Below are 20,347 nucleotides of genomic sequence, written 5' to 3'. Positions count from 1 at the left end.
TATATATATATATATAAAACTATAATTTAAGTAAAATGTAATGAAATGGGCCATGTATTTTTGAAGAAATCCGAGACAATAAAATAAAAAAAAATGTTATAAGTGCCCATAGCTGAGCTGCGCTCTAACAAGCTGAGTATGACTGCTTGCAGGTGAGCAGCAGTTTAACAGGTGTACTATGAGTGCCCGGAGTTGAACAGCGCTTTAACACGCTTAAAATGGGTGCCCGTAGCTGAGCAACACTTCACACAGCGTAATATGAGTGCTCATAGCCAAATAACGCATTACCCAGCATAAGCCGTTTGCGCAGCGCTGCGCTACGTTTAAACATCGGCGATCGCCAAAAAAAAAACATTTTTATTTTAATTTTCCATGGGGGCACGTTGCCAGTGGCCACATATTTGGCCATTGGCATGCTTCCTGGAACATATGCAACCTTTATTTGCAGCTGACAAGGCTCCATTATGCTATTTGCAGAACGGTACTCAGTTGTCAGCTGAGTACATTTCTGCAGATAACACGGCTCTTACACAGACAGGTTTGTGCTTCCTGGATCACAAAATTACCTCATTTGCATGCCTTTCGGCTGCAAGTGAGGTAAATTGCATATCCAAGCCCTGTCCGTGTAAGAGCCGTTTTAGGAGCTCTCTTACACGCCCCTACAGGCTGTTCGTGGATCGCTCGTCGGACATGATGTCTGCATGGAGTCTTACACTACTCTTAGACTCTGTGCAAGCCAACGTGAATCTCAGTGTTTCAGAGTTCTCAAAGATACCACTTTTGCCATAAAAGTAGAATTTGTTTTTTTACATTATCTTCCTTTTACATATCTATAAATAATATAATTGATAGACAAAGACAATCTGTCGTGGTATTATAAGTGCTTGACACCACTATTTTTTCAGGAAATTACTTTTCATCCATGAGAGTGCCTCAGTCATTGTAGTGTTTAACATTTTTAATAAATGTATTATTAAAAAAAATTTTCATAAATGCAAGGTGGTCCAAATTAGATCATAACTGATTTTTCTGTGTTTATGGATAGGTTTTCTGATAATGTCTCAGTTATTCAGTACCGATAAAGCTGTATGTGACTGTTGAAATCATCGTTATTTAGTTATATGGAAACAGCTGCCCAGACACAAAGCAACCTCTGCATTTATTCCAGATAAAACTGCTAAGGCAGAGAGAACAAGGCTACAGGAAATGCCTTACCAGTTAAATTTTAAGATAGCTTAAGAAAATAAATAAATAAAAGTGGATTCATCAATAGCATTAATAGACCTTAATATTTTATAACTTTGAAAAACATGTATTGACCTCAGACTGGCCAAACTCAAAATAACTCCTAATTTGAGTATCATAATAGGTCTGATGTCCTTTCAAATTAAGCTTGGCAGCATCAAAGTGTGTAATAGTACAGACAGTCTAGTGATTTATGATGTCTCTGGGGCCATTGCATTTAATGATTTGCTTCAGTGTTTGTAAGACCTATTTGCCATGTTCCATATCTCTTAACTTCTTTTTGTCAAGAATTCTTGAGAGAGCCAAACATAATGGGAAAACGAAGGGCCAACAACAGGAACAATTTTTAAATATGCTGTGGTAGAGTTGTCACCTCACAGTAAGACGTTGTCCTGTTCGATTCTCAACTAGAGCATCTTCTGTGTGGAGACATGCATGAATGGGCATACCTTTGTTGAAGGTTGTGCATCAGGGCCGGCAACTCGACATGTAAAAATCTGCTGCCAATCATTAGCGGACTGGAGTTCCGCTGTGGTGACCCCTAACCGGGAAAAGCTGAAAGACACAACAACTCTAATCACTTAAAAAGTTAATAGAAACAAAAGGTTTGGCAGAAATACAAATTTTTGAACAATAAGTATGATGCTCTAATATCTAAAATTATTGACTGACTATAATCCTCAGTGATTTACTAGAAAATCAAATATTTTATGAGGGGAAAGGGCAAAAATATGAGGGAAATCATTATCGTTCTGCAAAATCAGGGACATTTGAGATGTATGTCATGCTGTCTGCTACTCGAAGCTCAGTGGCTGCATTTTCACTGTGAAAGCCTTGTCAGTCTGCCAGGCCATCTGCATCTTTGGAGTCACTGAGGGCTGTTATTTCAAATTGAACTACTATCAAGATTTACTTCAAACCCTGAGAGAATGAAGACAAAGAATGGACTTCATCTGGAAAAACTCAAAGATCCACACTGCATAAGACTTTCAGGAAAAAAATCAAATAGATACTTTGCTTTAACACTTTTGTACAACTTCTGATAATCACAGATATTTACTTTTTATACAGTATAAGACAGTCCTTTCTTTTGGAAACATGGTATAAGATGTCTTGGTCTTTCAGTAGATGGAGCACCCAAAGTATTTAAGAAAATATTTGATATCAGCCTAACTTGAAATCTTGCAAATCTTTTAGGGAATGTAATATTTTTGTTATACTATAATAGGGTTTCGGATCCCTTAATTAAAATATCTAATACTGCTGGATTCAAACTTCATGCCTCCTAGGAGTAAGTTATTATGGTTGGAGCTGCTATGTATGATATAAGTGCACCACAGCAATAGAACTGTAAGAATGAATACATCACAACATTACAACTGTAAGAATGAGCACATCATAGCATTAGACCTATAAGAATGAGCACATCACAGCATTAGACCGGTAAGAATGAATATATCACAGCATTACAACTGTAAGAATGAGCAATTCACAGCATTAGAACTGTAAGAATGAGCACATCGCAGCATTAGAAGTGTATGAATGAATAAATCACAACATTAGACCTATAAGAATGAATACATCACAACAGTAGAACTGTAAGCATGAGTGAATCACACTGTTTGATCTGTAAGAAAGAATTCATCACAAAATTGGAATTATAAGAATAAATTATACAATGGCTGTCCATTAATATTCCAAAATGAGCAAGCTGATTGGTCAGCCCAATTAGCGTGCCCGTTGTAAATCCAAGTATATGCCAATGGAAAACGGTCTGGTCACCCAGACTTTTTTCCATTGCTATATACTATAACTTTTCATTTTTTTAACAAAAATAAATAAATACAACCAGAAATCTGAACTCCAGACATACCGGAGAGACATGTCAGAGAAAATACTAGGAAAATCAGGTACGTTATTCAAAACTAAAGACATGTACCTGATTTTCCTTGTATTTCCTCTGTTCTGTATCCCTTCTACCCCTAAACTGTCCAAAACCTTTTTTTTTATTTAAAAAACAAAAAAAAAAAAAACGGAGCAACCAAGACCTTCTTTTCTGCATTGCTTCCTTTTCAAAGCACTAATGTACTGGGTATGCATGGGAACGCAAGTCCCATACGTATGCGCAATACATCAAAAAAGGCAACAGTACATGTACCACCCATGGAAGGACAGCACAGCACTATTATACAAAGACATTATTTAAGAAAAGTATTTCATTTCTTAATGTCATATAATAGCAATGACCAACTCCGTAGTGTGGTATATTAAGATTTACCAATGGTCGGCTTTATTTAATCACTCGGGCTTCACCCTCAAGATTAAACTGTGGGTAAATCTTAATATACCACACCAATGTCGTCAGTTATTCATTAAATACATCACAGTTTTTGAACTTTAAGGATGAGTACATCATGGAATTACAGCAGTATGAATGAGTGCATCATGGCCTTAGAACTGTAAGGAAGTGTACATCACAACATTAGAATTATAGAATGAATAACAGGATTAGAACTTAAGAATGAATACATTATGACATTAGAGCTGTAAGAATGAATACATCACATCATTAGAACAGTAAGAATGAATGCATTACAGCACCAGAAGCCCAAGAATGAATATACCATAGCATTAGAACTTTAAGAATTAGTACAGTATAGCATTACAACAGTATGAATGAATACATCACTGCACTAGAACTGTAAGAGTGACTGCATCACATCATTAGAACTGTATTACTGAGAGCATTGAGGCATTAGAGCTGTAAGAATGTATACATCATGGCAACAGAACTGTAAGAATGAGTACATCTTAACATTAGAACTGTAAACAAGCAATAATTCCTAATAGGATGTGTGCTATTGTGGAAATAATGCCCCCCCAGGGGCGTTCTGAGGACCAAAGCCACAGATGGAGGGCCCCTACATCTTTAGAAAGGCCATTACCACTTCACTCACTCTCATGCATGTACACATGCATGCACACAAGTTCATATGCACACACCAACACAAACATACACCTATACACACAATTTTCTTTTTTTATTTTATTTAGTTTTCTTTTCATTTTACACTGACTATATAGCAAAGCACTGTTTAGTGAGCATAAAAATGGTGGTCATTTGCTTCTTAACTGTCTGAGCTTCATGGCAGCTTAATATGGTGCCATGAAGTGGCAGACTTGTATTTCAGAGGATGTTACCTGTACATTAACACCCTGCTGGAGAATGTTCATTCTCCTATCAGGGTTTAATGTATAGTTTGCCCATTCTCTTAGAATAAATACATCACATCATTTGAACTTAAGAAAGAATACATCATAGCAATAGAATTATAAGAAAAATATATCTCAGCATTAGAACTTAAGAATGAATACATCTTGACATTAGAATTGTAAGAATTGATACATCACAGCATTAGAAATGAAAGAATGAATACATCACAGCATTAGAACTGTAAGAATGAATATATCACATATTATAACCATACTATTGAGTGCATCACATTAGAACTGCCAGAATGAATGCATCGGTGATCTCTGCCTGACATAAAAGGCCATGTCCAACCCAGAATTGATGGACATGCTCCACCTAAAGAAAACCATATCCCCTCGAGCCACATGCTCTAGGGAACTAAACCTCACCACAACAATAGATAGGACATGCTGGAGGAATATATTCCTGTCCCAGAGAATTCCCATGCTTTGGAACAAGATTCCAATCTACATTAGGCAGAGGACCTCACTAACACTCTTCAAGAGAAACCTTGACGAGTGGATGGGAAACAGAAAGTTTACCCCGGGGATCACTTCAGTGGCTCTGCTGGACACAGAAACCTTGACGAGTGGATGGGAAACAGAAAGTTTACCCCGGAGATCACTTCAGTGGCTCTGCTGGACAGAGGCACAGGGAACTAATCTAAGGGGGTGGCGAAAGCCAACACATTCCGGCTAGGCTTATAAATGCCTTTGGGCAGATAGCCTCATACTTACCTATGAACCTATCAACCTATAGCATTAGACATTTAAAACTGAATACATCAGTGCAATATAACTGTAAGAATGAATACATCACAGCATCAATACTGTAAGAATTAATGCATCATAGGATTAGAAGTGAAATAATAAATGCATCACAGCAATAGAACTGTAAGAATAAACACATCATGGGATTAAAACTGTAATAATGAGTGCACCATGCTGTTAGAACTGTAAGAATGACTACAGCAAAGAAGTTCTGAGTATGTGGGGGGCTAGCCACCACATTGTTGGGGTGCAGAAAGAGTGCATCAAGGCATTATAATGTAAGACAAATTGCATCATGGAATTAAAACTGTAAGAATGAATATATTGCAGCACTAGAACTCTATGAATGAATAAATCATAGTTCGTACAGTTCTAATGTTATGATGTATTTCTTCTTACAGTTCTAATTCTGTGAAATACTGATTCTTATAGTAATAATCCTGTGATGAACTAATTTTTACATTTCTTCTGCTTTGATGTGTTCATTCTAACAGCTGCAAAGCCTCAATGTATTCATTATAATAGTTGTAATGCAGTGCTGTACTCCGTCTTTCAATTCTAGTGTTGTGATGTATTCATTATTACATTTTTTATGCTATGATATATTCAATCTAACAGTTTCAAAGCTGCAACATATTCATTCTTACAATTGTAATGGAGAAATGCATTCATTCTTACAGATATGCCATGGAGTATTCATTATGACGGTTCTAATGTTGTGATGCATTCATTATTATTACAGTTCCCGTGCTGTGATGTAGTCATTATAATAGTCCAAGTGCTATGGTGCGCTGTGTTCATTCTTCTACTGCTTGCATTGATATCAGGTAATGCCATCTATGCCAGGGAGAGTAGGGCAGTGCATGTGTAACATATGCCAGCATAGTTAGCTGGAGTTTTGTAAATAATTTTATGTCATTTGATTATCACACTGATTTGTACAGATGCTTGTGTTAAAATGTGTTTGCAAAGTTGCTTGTGTTACAAATGCATCAGCAGTTGGCCCTGCTGGACATAAAATATATTGTCAGACAGTGTTATTATTATCACTGATTAAATGCATATGTTTTAACACAGAATTCTGGAAGGGAAGAGGTTAAGCTCAGTCCAGCTAATTTTGAAAAATAGGTTGAAAATTAAATGGGTTGGTTTAGGCCATGAAGATTTTATCTTACAGGTTTGATTGCAGCCAGAGACAAAAATGTATGGGAAAACCAGGACTAGGAATCTTACTGTATTGTCCTTAGGGGTGAACTAATTGCTACCCTGGAAGGGTGGAAGTTTGAAATTGTTTTAGAACTTTCAGATACTGCAATAAAGCTCTGGGTATGTGTTGTGCCACAGTCAGATGACCATATGTGATGTCATTCTATAACCAGCACTGAAATTATCTTTTTTAGATATTAGTGAAAGATATGATGGAACTCTTGTAGCAGTAGTTTGTTTTTTGGAATCTGACAGGAAAGATCTCTCACAGATATCTCACACAACCACACATCTCATCTTGCCTTGCTGTAGTAAGCAACTCAGCACCTCATCTTGCCTTGCTGTAGTAAGTAACTTAACTAGGGAACAGTAATTTATTAGTCAGTTGGGAAAATATAGCGAGATTAGTTAAGTATTGATTTTCTGCATCTGTGTGAATCTATCCAACTGTGTTATTTTTTATATCTTCTGTGATTGAAACTCTGATGCTTATTGTAACTGGATACTCAGTATTCTTATTGTTTTCTATTTTATTATTTATTATTAAATATTTCTATACCTTTCATTGTGGCTGGTCTTTTAGAGAATTTTAACATCTTAAGAGTACTTATGCATATTTTAGTGACATCGTGGCCACTCCTGAAAGCCTTGCTGCATTCATCAAACTCCACCATTTGTATTGGTATTAATTTTACTCAGTATAATTAGGTACCCTTGTAAGAGCCTTAGAGTAGCTGACTGGTGGCAGCATAATTACCTTATAGTCTGGGCAGAAGGAGCATAGCTGGAAAATCTGTGCCAGTCTTTCCCAGGTGTGTGTGTGTGTGTGTGTGTGTGTGTGTGTGTGTGTGTGTGTGTGTGTGTGTGTGTGTATGTGTGAAAATCAAATATCTAAGTGTGTGTGTCAGCTACTTGGAACAGGGATGCAGTCCAAAGTGGTCAGTATAGAGTCTGGTGTGGGGCCTGGAGAGAGAGAGAGTCCAGTCCCAGGTCTGAAGTGTACTGTCTCTGTGCTCTTAAGAGAAGTTGTGCTTGGTGCAGAGAGCTGCATCTGAAAATACTGTATGTATCCTTTTTTATTCCCAGTGGTCATCCCTTACCAGTGCCAGTGGTGAGGACTGAAGCTCCTTGATTACTGATCCGAAGTAGGGACTGTCACAGTTCTAATGGTGTTTTATATTCATTCATACAGTTCTAATGCAGTGATATATTCTTATAGTTCTAATGTTGCAATGTGCTCACTTGTACAGTTCTAATGGTGTGATATATTTATTCTCACAGTTCTAATGCCATTTGTTCATAGGTAGGTACAACGCTATTTGCCTGAGGGCATTTATAAGCCTAGCCAGAGTGTGTCCGCTTTCGCCGCCCCATTGATTAATTAACTGATCCTCTGTCAAGCAGAGCCAATGAAGTGATCCCAGGGGTGTATTTTCTGTTACCCATCCACTCGTCAAGGTTTCTCTTGAAGAGTGTTAGTTAGGAGCTCTGCCCAATGTAGTTTGGAAATTTGTTCCAAAGCATGGGGAGTCTCTGTGACATGAATCTATCCGTCCAGCATGTTCTATTTATTGTTGTGGTGAGGTTTAGCTCACTAGAGCGCGTGGCTCACAGTGACTTGGATTTCTTTAGGTGGAGCATGTCCATCAATTCTGAGTTAGACATGGCTTTGTAAGTCAGGCAGAGATCACCTCTGAGTAAGCAATATGCCACTGAGTACAGCCAGAGATTTTTCAGTCTGGCTGCATAGGACATATGTTTGAGGCCAGTAATCCTCTTGGTGAGGTACTTTTGTGATCTCTCCAGCTGTTGGAAGTGTCTTGTAAGATACATCCCAAATAGGGCATTGTACTCTATGATGGGCCTGATGAGTGACGAGTAGAGGGGCACTATAACCTCTTTATTTCTAGATGCGAACCCTTTAGTAATTAGATGGGCCACATAGAAGGATTTCCTAACTACTTTGGCAATATGATTGTCAAAGGAGAGATTACTATCTACCTGGGTCCCCAGATCTCTTATTACCTCTTTTGTATTAAGGGGGCTGCCACCTATGTGGTAATTCATGGGTGTTTTGTTTTTCCCAAATGGGATGACTATGCATTTTTTGGCATTTAGCTTGAGGCCATGATTTTGACACCAGGTGTCCTTCTCAGTAAGGCCCTTTTGGAGGATGTCTGTGTCAGCCAGAGAGTCAATTATGGCTCTCAGTTTGCAGTCATCAGCGATCTTGGTTAGCCATAGTCCTCCTGTGTTTGCCTGTACTTCTGAGAAGTATATGCCGAACAGTAGGGGTCCCAGGACCGAGCCTTGTGGGACACCACTTATGACTGGTTTAAAGTCGGACCTGGAGCCTGCTATTCTTACCGTGTGAGTTCTGTCTGTAAGCCAGTTGGCAACCCATCTTGTGAGGTAGGGGTTTATGTTCAGGCTGGTGAGTTTTTCTATAATACCCGAGTGGAGAATGGTGTCGAAAGCCTTGGCGAGGTCAAGGTAGGCTGTGTGAACAACCTTTCCCTCATCTATGGCCTTGGTGACTGACTCGAAAGCAGGTTTAGTAGGCATGATCTGCCCTTAACAAAGCTGAACTGGGTTAGGTGAAGTGTTTGGAGGTTCCCAATGTCTTTGTTAATGAGTTCCATGATGATGCGCTCCATAGCCTTGCAGACCAGGCTAGTCAGGCTTATGGGGCGATAGTTACCAGGGTCAGTTGTGGCCCCTCCTTTGTGGAGTGGAATAACTGTTGCTTTGCACCATTCTATGAGCACATAGCCTGTGGAGAGGCTGAAGTTGAACAGCGTGTTTAGGTTGGGGGTTAGTTTGTTTTGTAGTTCATGCAAGACGCAGCCTGGGACACCATCTGGCCCCATTGATGCCATGTTTTTGACTTTTGAAAGGGCTATTTTCACCTGTGCGTCAGTGATTTCCGGGATACTACACTTTTCCAGTATTTTTGTGAGCCCTTTTGGGGGTGAGAGGGGGGTGAAGTTTGTACTGACTCTATCTGCCAGGATGTTGGCAATATCAGTAGGTTCAGTATATTTTGTGCTGTTTTGCACTAGTTCAGTGCATATCTGCGAGTTGCCACTTAGATTCTTAACATAGCTAAAGAAGGCTTTGTGGTTTGAATCCTTGGCTATTTTTCTTTCGAAGTTAGCCTTGGATGATTTTATGAGGGACCTTAGTTTCTTACTGATACTGATTAGGGATGTCTTTCCTTCTTGGGATTTGCTTTTTTTCTGAACTAGTTTCCTCCTTCTATTGTATAGCCTGTTTATGGCAGGGGTCCACCAGACTGGTTTCCTTCGCTTAGAGGAGTGAGTCTTGTTTTGCTAGAGATGGCATGATTCATGCATCCTTGTAGGTGCTCATAGAGTGCATTTGTAAAGGTTTCTGCATCTTGGGCAGCATTATCCTTTAGCGTGGGGGCCTTGAAACTTACCGCCTCTGCCTTAAGTAAGGTGAAGTTTGCTTTAGAAAAGTTTTTTACTGTGGTTTCCTTAGTTGGGGTGGTGGTGGGGTGTGGACATCCAGAGTGATTAGTTTATGGTCTGATCTAACCAGTAACGGGTTGACCTCCGGTGTGGAACACCTGTCACCCATGTTTGTGATGACCAGGTCCAATATGTTTTCACCTCTGTTAGGGGAGTTTACCAGCTGATCCAGGGCATTTGAGTTGATGAATTCCAGGAAGCGCTGGGCCTGGGAGTTTGTACTCGAGTAGTTTTCCCAGTTAATGGTAGGGTAATTGAAATCGCCCAATATCAGGGTGTCTGGTAGGACCTTCATGTTTTTCAGTGTCTCTAGAAAGGTGGAGTGGTGGTCCTGGGTCATGGAGGGTGATCTGTAGCATGCCATAATTTGCATTGCAGATTTGCCCGATGTTAGTTGAACATGGATGATCTCAGAGGTATCATGCTGTGTCACTAACCTGGAGGTGTAGGTATCCTTGATTTTTTCCCCTTGGAAACAAATCACTGTTCTGACATTTTGACATTGTAAGCTTTTGCTTACATAGGGTGGATTAATCACTGTTCACTTTTTTAAGCATTCGGTGATTTAATATAGACCCCATTCTTACAGTTCTAATGCTATGATATATCATTCTTGGCTCCCTGTTGAAATGTCAGCACTTGAAATGCCGAGCGCTGAAAAGCTGAAAAAAAGACAGAAAACCTAGAGAAAAGCGAATCTTGAAAATCACTTTTCTCCTTGTGATGCCCCACCACTGAACCAGTAATCAAAGAACATCAGTCCTCACCACTGGCATCAGTGAGGGAAGTACACTGAGAGGATGACAAGATACACACACAGTATTACCAGATGCAGCTCTCTGTATCAAGCTCAATTTCCCTTATGAGCACACAGAGACCCCAGTCAGTCCAGGGCTGGTTCCTCCTTCTTTCTCCCTCTTTCATCAGATCCCCAATAAGACTCCCCACTGGCACAGCTATAGAGTTGAGATCTCAGCTGAGTGGCAAAGCCAAGACCTCCAGCAGCCTGTCTGTACAACCAGTGCTTTGTGTCCTTGCCCAAGTAGCTGACACACACACACACACACACACACACACACACACACACACACACACACACACACACACACACTCTTTGAGGTTTGATTTATACACCCACAGACACACCTGGGAAAGGCTGGCACAGATTTACTAGCTATGTCCCCTTTTGCCCACACTACAAGGTAGATATCGCTGCCACCATCGAGTTCCTTATCAACTACTTTAAGGCCCTTAACAAAGGGTGCCCAGTCTTACTGTGTATTGCTACAATTAATACAAATGGTAGTTTGACCAAGAGCAAGGCTATTAGGAGTGGCTCGCAGTCTCACCAAGTAAATATTCAAGTACTCTCAGAACTTAAATATCTGTAGACAGATCAGCCACAATGAAATGCTTAAATATATTTATTAATAAATAATAAAAGAACAAGACAATACTAAATATATATTTACAGTGACATCAAAGTTCAAAATCACAGGATATATTTAAAACAACATTGCAAGACAGTTTCAAACAAATGAAGAAAAATATCTAAATTAAGCTTTGCTACATTCCTGACTATGTCTAAGAGAGTTACTATTCCCTAGAAACTTACTTACAGAGCAAGGCAGATGTGGTAAATGGATCTTCTCTAGTTGTTGTCAGGTCAAAGACAGAATACAGAATGCTGTGTCTCTCTAAGAGACCTTTTAAATTAATATCTCAAATATTACTGATGGGATAGCTTGCAGAACAACATCATTTCTTGTCATCTGACTTCTAGTCTCAAGGCCCAAAACAACCATTATTGGCAGCTGGTACCATTTAGCACCTACCTGTAAAAACATAGACAAGGGCTTTTCCTCAGATATTTGGCAAATGCTGGAAATCATAAAACAATAAAACACTTCCAAGACAATACAGAAAGTTCCCTAGTTTTAGACATTGTGTCTCCTTGCTGCATTGAAACTGAAAGATAACATCTTTTTTATGGCCTAGATATAAAGTAATTTAATTTCAGTTACTTTTCTGACGTTTTGCTGGACTGAAGTTAACCTCCTGTGTTACAGTTTCTACTGTTAAAATATATACATTTAAACAGCTACAATAGTGCATTTACATTTCTGTTCTATTCCATTAGGACACACTGTGGATGCATGTTTAAGCTCAATACATTACAAAATACCCTTTTTAACAAACATGTCTATACAGACCAGGTTGATATACATATGACATACAGTTCCAATATACTTGTAACACAAGCATCTTATACAGATCATGTTGATATTCACAGATGACATATAATTAATTGCAAAAGTCCAGACAGCTAGGCTGACAGTATCTCCCTTTGTTATACTTCTTCCCCCTCGAAGACACAAGATAGTTTTTTCAAGTGACCCTTGAGAAACGTTGCTTGAGAGGGATGAGCCTATCTGGGAAAGCCTTACCCCATTCTCTGTCTTGAGATTTCAGCTGCCTTGGCATTGCTGACCCCAGTACAGTGCTGCACCATCATATCATATGCCTGCAACCCTAGGCTTCACCACAGTAACTTGGGATTTTGCTGGCTGGTTCCCTGTAGCCATAGATCCCCCTCAGACTTCTCCTGCCATTTACTGCAAGTACTTAGCACCAGGGCCTCTCTATCATGGTAAGGTTTCATCGTGTAAACATGGTACAGTTTGTGCCCCTGCCTCCAACCTAGCAGTTCTACTATGTAGTTAACATCACTAACCTTTCTTAAACTTTGAAGGGTCCCCCCAAGCTGCCTGCAGCTTGTTGTGTCTGACAGGAATGAGAACCATAACCTGCTGCCCCACAGCATACTCTCTAGCTTGAGCATTCCTGTCATACCAGACCTTTTTCTGCTGTTGGGCTTCTGCCAGGTTCTCCTGGGCCAAGCCCATGAGTTCCCTGAGCCTTGTCCTGAGGTTTAGGACAAATGCCACAACAGAGTCCTAGTGGTATTCACACTCAACCTCCCACTCATTGCGAATCAAATCTAGAGGTCCCCTCATCCTTTGCCCATACAGCAACTCAAAGGGTAAAAAAACCTGTGGATTCCTGGGGAGTATCTCTGTAAGCAAACAACATATGGGGCAAATATTTGTCCCACTCCCTCTTAAACTGGTCTGCAAATGCCTGTAGCATTGACTTGAGTGTAGAGTTTAACCTCTCAACAAGACCATTAGTTTGGGGATGGTAGGGGGTGGTCTGTAGATGCTTCACCCCACAGTGCTTCCACAGACAAGGCACATCTGTCAGTCAGTAATGCTGAAAATCTCTAACAAAGCATTTGCCACCTTTTCTGCCTCAATGGAGGACAGCACCACAGCCTCAGGGTATCTGGTAGCATAATCTACTACCACTAGGATATACTTCTTCCCTGTGGAACTTGGAGTACTATGAGGCCCCACAATATCCATAGCTACCCTCTGAAATGGCTCCTCAATCACAAGAAAAGCCTTCAAAAGAGCTTTGACCTTGTCTCCTACCTTGCCTACTTTTTGGCACTGCTCACTAGTCCTGCAGTACCCTGTTACATCCCTGGAAATCCCAGGCTAATAAAAGTTATGCATAATACATCTCATAGGTTCATAGGTTGGTACTGGGCTATATGCCCAAAGGCATATATTAGCCTAGCCACATTGTGCGGTATTCACCGCCCCTTTAGTAGTTCCATAGAACCTTGTACTAGCAGCTAGTACCCTTGGCCCCTATCTAGTAGTGCTGTTGGTGTGATCCCCGATGTGAATGTTCTGTTACCCATCCACTCATCAGGGTTCCTCTTGAAGAGTGATAGTGAGGGGCTCTGTCTTATGTAGATCGGGACCCTGTTCCATAGTAAGGGAAGTCTCTGCAAAGGGAATCTATCCCTCCAGCATGTTCTATTCATTGTTGTGTTGAGGTTTATATCCCTAGAGTGTGTAGCTCGAGTAGATTTGGTTTTGCTAAGATGGAGCATGTTCAACAATTCTGGGTTGGACATGGCTCTGTATGTTAGACAGAGATTGTCTCTGAGAAAGCGGTATGCAACAGAGAACAGTCTTAGCTTTTTCAATCATGCTGCATAGGGCAACTGTTTGAGGCCAGTATTGTATGGTTTATGCCCATATGACCTGCAAAGGGAATGTCATGGGCTATGGCCAGAAGTGCCAGATGGTAGGCTGTGGACACTACCAACTGCTGTATTCTCTCACCCTCTAGCTCTTTCTTAGGGGTTTACTCTCTATACAGTAACCCTTTGTCCCAGTATACAGATTCCCCTTCCCTTGACAATAAGGTGCCTCCCTGGCTGCCTCACTCAAGCCTTGTAATGTAGGGTCTTAGAGCTGAGCCTGTGTCAGTTCTCTCTTTGTAATCCTTCCCAGCTGCCCTTCCACAGGAAGTTTGGTATCCTCTGACAGCGGTGCCCCACCATCAGCCTGGATACTACTAATTACCTCTGCCCTTGCAGTTACTCTGTGCAAGGGAACATCAGTACTCACAAGCAGGTGTGGCTCACCTTCAGTGTCACTGCTACAGGGTAGCTCCCTCCCTGATGCAGCTACCTCACCAGTCCTGGCTTCAAATGTGCAGTCTGTCTGGGTTCCCTCAGGCTACCAGACCCACATGCTTGTCTCCAAACCTGACTGCATGTAACTGGAAGCACAAAAGGTACTGTATTATCAGAATCATTCCCTACCAGGACATCTGCAGGGATATCCTCAAACACACCTACTTGCTTGCTTCCTTTTCCACCCTCCCAGTCAAGGTGAACCCTAGTCAAAGGTATTTGGAATGGGGTCCCTCCTAAATCTCTGACTGGAGTAAACTGCCCAAGCAAGTAGTGCTCCTTTGTAACTATTTTAGGCTTGACAATGGTTAGGTCAGAGGCTGTGTCTCTCTTAGCAGTGGCCTGTTTTCCATCTATTAAGATAGAATATAATCCCTTGTGATAGTTTTGTACCCTTGTTGTCTCCAGACAACTTACTGCTGGCATTCTGTCATTCCCACTTACTGGCTCTCCCACCTTTTGTTCCCCACCTTGCCTCTGGGGACAGCTGTATGCTATGTGGCCCTACTGGTTGCATTTAAAACATTTAACCATTGGTCCTGGTCATGTACCTGAACTAGAGGCTTCCCCTGCTACTGGCAGACTCTGTTGGGGTGGTTTAGGCTACCTGCCATGGGCTCCCTAAGACCCATGAGCAGCACTGGGTATCCCTTTCCTGTGCAGTGATGCCCTGCTTGTTAGGTATAGGTCTCCCTTTTTCTCCAACTCATCTGTGGTATTATACTCCTTATCTGCTAAATGGATTCTCATTTCCTCAGGCAAAGTGCTAAGGGCTTGTTCTATCGCCAAAAGGTTTGCCAGCCCTTCAAAAGTGGTGACCTGACACCCACTCACCCATCTATGAAAATAAGTGGTTAACTGAGCAAATATTCACACACACTTTCATCTGCCTTGCATATATGCTCATGAAACTTTTTTCTGTAAGCTTCATGTTTTAACTTAAAACACTCTAACAAACAATTTTAACAGTATTATAATTTAAGCAATCAGTATCAGACAATTTAGAAATAGCAGTTACAGCTTTACCATGGCGTATGGAGTTCAGGAACTGTACCCAGAGCCCTTGGTCAACATTATACTGTTTACATACCCTTTCAAACGTATGAATAAAACTATCAAAATTATTACCCTCTGTAAATTGTGGAAGAAATTTACTGACCTTTGTTGCTTCTGGGGTTTGACTATTCTTTTCACCATTACCTCCATGACCCTGGTGAAGAGTCAACATCTCCTTTTCATGTTGCCTCTGCCTCTCATTTTTTTCAGCTTCCAGATGTCTCAGTCTCTCTGCTGCTTCTAGTTTCATTTGTTTCTCCTGCTGCAGTCTCTCTGTTGACTCTAGTTCCAAATGTATGACCTCCAGTTCAAGTTTCTTTAACCCCAGATGGATTTCTAAGTCCTCTGAGGCAAAGTTGAACTGTCAATTTTCTGAGAGATGTTCATCCCCAAGGCCAGTCTGGTTGTCCTTCTGGTTGCTGGTCTGTGATGCAGCTGTGACTAAGGCTGCAATCCTTTTTGTTTTAGTCAGGTTGGCATGCACCAACCCTTTGTCTTGGCATATGTCAGCCAACTGGCTCCTTGTCAGCTTTCCATACTTCTCTGCTGACATACTTGCCTGCTCTCCCTGACTAACTAAGCTAACACAAAATAAATAAAGCTATTGTGATATGAAATTCTGAATGTCTACCATGTGGCTACATGCGAATACAAACACCTTCTTTAATGACCACTGTTTACAGGCTATAGAAATTCAATATTCACACCACTGAATCCCAATATGTGATGTCGTGATCTCACCACTGCCAACAATAAATGTGACGCCCCACCACTGAACCAGTAATCAAGGAGCCTCAATCCTCACCACAGGCAATGGGGGGGCATACACTAAAACAATGACAAGGTACACACACAGTATTACCAGATGCAGCTCTCTGCATTAAGTGCAATTTCAATTAAGAACATACAGAGATCAGTCAGTCTGGGGCTGATTTCTTTCTCTTACTCCAGCTCCTCATTAAGACTCCCCACTGGCACAGCTATAGGGTTGAGATCTCAGCTGAGTGGCCAAGCCAATACCTGCAGCACCCTCTGTCCAACCAGTGCTTTGTGTCCCTGCCCAAGTAGCTGACACACACACATGCTCTTTGAGGTTTGATTTACACACACACACACACACACACACACACACACACACACACACACACACACACACACACACACACACACACACATCTGGGAAAGGCTGGCACAGGTTTACTAGCTATGCCCCCTTTTGCCCACACTACAAGGTAGTTATCATTGACAGCAGCCAGCTCCTTATCAGCTACTTTAAGGCCCTTAGCAACGGGTGTACAATCTTACTGTGTAATGTTACTATTAATACAAATGGTAGTTTGACCAAGAGCATGACTATTAGGAGTGGCCTGTAGTGTTACCAAATAAATATACAAGTATTCTCAGAACTTAAATATCTCTAGGCAGATCAGCCACAATGAAATGTTTAAACATATTTAATAATAAATAGCCCCCAGTTTACAATTGTCTACAAACTTAGTTAGTCAGAGGCCATTTACATTTGGCTTTGACATCCAAAAAGTAGATGCCAAAGTGGAACTCGCCTAGCACAGAGCCCTGGGGGTATTCCACTAGTGACCATCCTCTTTGTGGAGGTGGCCTCACCAGTTCTAATCTCTTTGGTCCTATCAGTGAGCCAGCTAGCTATCCAGAATGTTATACAGAGGTTTATACCTAGTTCCATAAGTTTGTTGACAATGCCCAAGTAGGGTATTGTATCAAATGCTTTAGCCAGATTAGGTAGAGAGTATGCACATTTCCCCCCTTATCCATTGCCTTAGTGACCTTTTTAAAAAAGTTCACCAGATTCAGTAAGCATGACCTTCCTTTGACAAAGCCAACCTGGGATGGATTCAGTGTCTGGATGTCTCCTATGTCCTTGTTGATAATTTCCATGATCATTTTTTTCCATGACTTTGTAAATAAGACTAGTCAGACTAATAGGTCTGTAGTTTCCAGGATCTGCTGAAGATCCTCCCTTATGAAGCAGGATGACCGTTGCAGTCCCCCATTCACATGGCACAAAGCCTATTTTAATACTGTAGTTAAATAATGATTCCAGGGGTCCTGATAAGTCATAGTTTAGACTATCAGGGGGCATCCTGACATATTATTGGGGCCCATTGAGGCTGTGTTCTTGGCTTTAGTGAGTACAGCCATGAAATATTCCCTAGTTATAGCTGTAAGGGTTATATTTGAGAGTATTTTTTGGGAACTATTGGGGGGGGGGTGAGAGAGGTAAAGTTGGAACTGAATTTGTCTGTTAGCAGGTTTCCTACATTTGCAGGCTTGGTAAATGTGCTGTGTGCTGCCCTTGTGGTTTCTGACATAGCTGTCGAAGGCCCTATGGTTACCTTTCACCTAGGAGGCTATCTTAACCTCAGTGTTGGTTTTGACCTAATTAGCTGCCTTAGTTGACTATTTACTTTGATGAGAATGTTTTTTATCTTTACGGGAATTACATTCCTTGATTTTTGCCATCATTTTTTTATTTTTGTTTAATTTGGGATGCCACCAGGGTGTTTTTTTTCTGGACTAGTCCTGGACTTACTTCTGGTAGGTACAGCAGCTTCAATGCAGCCAATGACATGGTTGCACAGAGTTTTTGAGAGCAATTCAGCATAAGCTGCCATGTCCTCAGGGTTTGGAGGGACATTGAATTTTGGCAAACCATCACTTTATAAAAGGCAACTTGCCTTGGAATAGTTCCTTACTATTACTAGTTTTACTTGGATTATAGAGTTGATTTTGATTTCAAAGGTGACAGCTAAATTGTTGGACCTGATCAAGGAGGAAGAGACATTGGTGGTGGTGGTGGTGGTGGTGGTGGGGGGGCGCAGTATTCTCCCATATTTGTGAGTATGATGTCCATTATGTTGGAGCCTGTTGTGGGTGTAGTCACTATTTTGTCAAGGGTGTTTCTATTAACAAAGTCCTAGAATCTCTGCACTTGTGCACTTGTAGATTTGAGGTCATTCAGGATTCCCAGTCTACAGAGGGGTAATGGAAGCTTTTTGGGATATGGAAAGTGACCTATAGCTGGCGAGAATATGGTATGGGATTTTGTCAATGGTGATCTGCATGTGGAGGAGCTCCAGCATGTCATCCTGTGTGACCACCTTAGAGATATGCTTGTTACTTATGTATATTGAGACACCTCTTCCTTTAGCCATTGTTTTTTCAGCTACTGGTCTAAAAGTGTGGAAAACAATAAAACCTTGCACTGCTGGGATACTCTCTGTCACTTTAAACCATGTTTTGGTAACTGCACAGATGTCTATATTTTGTAGTGTGAGGAGGGCTTGGAGGGAGTGTAATTTTTTTTATTTAAGCTCCTGGCATTAAGCAGTAACACCTTGAGGTTCTGTTTTGCTATGTCAGTACATTTGTACATTTGGCATTTCCTAAAAAAGGCAGTATGTGGTGGATAAAGTTTTTTAGCCAGTATTTCCCTAGATGGGAAAGGTGTGGACCATTCTTGCCAAAGCAGTATGGTCTGTTGACTATGTCATCCCAAGCAGACAAATATTAGATCCCCTTAGCGTTGATGACAGGTGGTCTAGGCAATCTTTATTGTTTAAAAATATTGCTTTTAAGTGCCTCAACATATGTTAGTCTGTGTGTGTGTGTGTGTGTGTGTGTGTGTGTGTGTGTGTGTGTGTGTGTGTGTGTGTGTGTGTGTGTGTGTGTGTGTGTGTGTGTGTGTGTGTGAGTGTCTGTGTGTGTGTGTGTGTGTGTTGTATGCTATATGAGGTGGGTGTTCTCTGTGTGGTTTCAACAACCTGATGTGCACTTATATGTGAGAGTTTAGCCTCCAGTATCATTGTGTAAGGACACTTCTTGCATACTGTGTCTGCTTCTTTAAGGATTAGGTGGTTGTCAGTCCACATGAGACAATTGTTATACTGTTTCAAAATCCTGATATCCACCAAGTTGGCTACAGAGAAATTAGGAAATTGCATATCCATACTGTCCAGTCCTTTGATTTATGAACTACAAGGAGGGTGGTGTGTTTGGGTTAGAAGGCTATTGAGGTTGCTTTGTTGGTACAGACTAATAAGAGTGCTTAATTGGGGCAGATTATGCTAAACAGTAATAAATTCTGCAAACTTTAATGTTTATACAATACTGAATTTTACTAAATTTGCAGGTATTACCACTGGATGCCCAACTAGCTGCTCTACATTTGTTGAAGCACAAGGTATTTGTGCTATACTACAGCAGACCTTTCTACAGGGAAAATTTGCTTTCCAGGTGTTTACTACTGTACAGGGCACTGCTAACCCATGCAAATGTGTAAAATTTATGGCAGCACCAAAAAACAGAAAAATATCTAATGAGCTCTCCAGCCAGTTAAACAACTACATTGTGAGTCCTTTTCTATATTTCCTAACTCAGAGTGACTAGGCAAACACCTCCTGCCACAAGGTGATAAACCCAGTCCTCCTCGTGTAAAAACACAGTAGAAGAGACCACAAGTGCAATGCTACCATGAACCCCTTAAATAACTAAATGGAAATCCTTGGATTAAGGCAATTTCAAGACAGTCTTACAGCAGTAACAGTGAGAGGAAGATAATATTTTTACAAAAAATTCAGTGAAATGCACACATAAAAGCAGGAAACAGTAGCAATCACTCAAAATAACTTAAGAATGATTTACCAATCAAGGGTACTTAACTTTGCCTAGATGGCAGTGGATAGAAGTAAAGCACTTCTGGAATATAGGCTAGGACTCCAAGATTTACTGA

Source organism: Protopterus annectens, chromosome 2.part0 (assembly GCF_019279795.1).
Source record: "Protopterus annectens isolate FY-2018-M chromosome 2.part0, PAN1.0, whole genome shotgun sequence".
Taxonomy (NCBI): domain Eukaryota; kingdom Metazoa; phylum Chordata; order Ceratodontiformes; family Protopteridae; genus Protopterus; species Protopterus annectens.
The sequence above is the reverse complement of the archived record's forward strand: the minus strand, read 5'-3'. Positions refer to the sequence as shown.